This window comes from Apaloderma vittatum, unplaced genomic scaffold (genome assembly GCF_000703405.1).
Source record: "Apaloderma vittatum isolate BGI_N311 unplaced genomic scaffold, ASM70340v1 scaffold28911, whole genome shotgun sequence".
Lineage (NCBI taxonomy): Eukaryota > Metazoa > Chordata > Aves > Trogoniformes > Trogonidae > Apaloderma > Apaloderma vittatum.
The window spans coordinates 32,489-34,968 of NW_009697883.1; positions in this window are offsets into that span (position 1 = coordinate 32,489).

The window sequence follows — 2,480 nt, forward strand, 5'->3', positions numbered from 1 at the left end:
TCTATAATTAGCTTTTTGTAGAAAATCCACAAACTGAGCTCGAATCCACACAATTTTTTGTGGCGTTGGTTGGTGAATGCCCTCCTCCAGTGCTGTCACTGGTGTGAGTGTGACATACAGCTGGAGGAGGGCTCTGAGCTGTCCCTTGCCCCTTGTGAGGAGCCACAGCAGAGGAGGACCCCACAGAGAAGCCCGACTCTCTCTGTTGTATCATTAGAAGCGATGGGTCCATTCACCCATCCAAGACTACCACAATCGGCTGGAGAGCTGGCAGGCAGGACCAAAGCTGTGGTTAAAAAGCTCTGCATCTGAGATCAGATGAGATGGGCAGACATGGGATAATTAAAAAGATTCACTAGCAGCCTAAGAAAACATTTTCTGATATTATTTATGCAACAAAATTTTATGTTCAAAGACACTAGAGTTATTCAATAGGCAGCTCACAGATATACAGCTACTGCCAAGAATAACAAATACAATTTTGGATGGAAAAAATATAGATGTGATTTTAAAATGCACATGCCAATACCCTCGTTTTGGTTTTTTTAAATGGCCCTGCCTTAAGTGCATTCATGATCTCCCTGAACCTTACAAAAAGTTTAAGAGGACTTGTAAATCAGTTCTTCTCCTCTACCTTTAAATAGCAAGTGGTTAAAAAGAAAGGCAAGCTCTAATTATATCAAAGAAAGCACTCAACTTATTCTGGTTGTGGTCATCATGCATGCTGCAAGATTACTCCCTATGCAGCTCAACCAAGTTGAGAAACCACAGACTATTCCCAGACTCAATTCTTAAAAAATCTAAATCTAGACAATGATAATTTACACACCAGTTAGTCACACTAACCCAGCTTTTATATCTAACCTAGAAAGACCTTCAGAGAGAGAAAGCACAAATTTTACTTAGAGATTAAAGAAGAGCACTCAGCAGTGCTCTCACTGCTGTACACTGAATAAGTGAACGCCAACAAAAACATCACTGCACTGGACCCATCTGTCAACCAAACACGAAATAGCAGCCTTACATTTGGGATGTTTGTGGACACGCAGACAGCTTATGTCTGTGTAGCAGCATACGCGATCCCTGCAATTACAAACTCGCAGCCCCACTGTGAGGGAAGTCAACATTATTGTGTTCAATAAATGTGAAACTTAGTCAGGCTGACGTGGTGAGTATGTGACAGAGCTGAGCTTGACACTCAAGAGTGCTCCAGTCTCCTGTCATTAACGCCAGCTTCTGCAACCAGTAAATCTACCAAAGTAACAAGATGCTCAAAATAAAGGTTTCCCAGTTTCTAGTCCAGTGTCCCCCTTTCTGCATCATATTTTCAATTTTCTTACTAAGTTCAGCACTCAATGAAAAAAAAATGTTTATTGAAAAAAATATTTATCACTGACAAGGCTGGAATTAAGCACAGCACAGTTTTTTACCGTCCCCACATTTCGTTGCAAGAAGACTGTGGTTCAGATCATGGGCCTTATGAGAATTAATGTCAAGCTTGTCAGTGACTTCAAGGAATTCAGAATTTCCTCTGCTGTGTTTGTGCAATGTCCAGAGCTGTGAAGGGCTGATTCCTAGCAAAGTGAGACCAAAGTGCTGTTCTAATAATTAATAGAAGAGAGAAAATGGGCAGACTCAAATTTAAAGACAAAGAAAGTGAGCAACAGTGAGAATACAGACAAATAACATTAGTGTGCTTTGCCTCTTTATGGCAATGTTCTTTTTACTGCAAAGTCAGGTATGAAAGGCTTGCTTTCAAACCCCTTAGCGCTAGTGGATCAACAGCAGTTTCAGAGAAAAGCGACCCTTTTTATAATGAGGGAATGCATAGCAGACTTTTGTAAAAAACAAAATAAAAAACAACCTACAAATATTTCCAATCTCTGTGCCTCTACTAGGCTGCTCTGTTTTATGAGTCTCAAATGATTGGAATTGTCCAGTAGCTATCATGAAAATATCCACCTGAGAAAGTTATGAGAATTTTTGCAGGATGCAACACACCCTGCTGGGGGCTCAGCAGATGACCTGGTTACATGTGGGAGATTTATATTATTAGGAAAGCTGCCCACAGGTTTTCTTCTTAAGTTTCACACCAAAGTTTTCACACAGGAGGAATTAAAAAATGGCAAGGGCAACGATTCTGATACCCTAAGCATGAGTCCAATCCTGGAAGTTTACATGGTGATGTGACTGAAGACTGCAAACAGAAAAGAAGAATCTGATGTCTAGATCAACAGACTGACAGGGCTCTGCAGGTGCCTCCCGTAGTGCTGGTGTTGTTTTAAGCTCTCTTGCTTTGAAGAACATAATAGAGACATTGAGGCTTAGTAAATTCTGACTTGTAGACATTTTCCTAACCTTACAGGTCACGTTTTCTGCCTCTTCAGTCACCAGAAGCCAATGGGGAGTTCATGCAAGGCAGTATTTCATGCTCTCGGTAACAATACAATTTCTGTTACCAGATTTTTGAAACAGAAGAT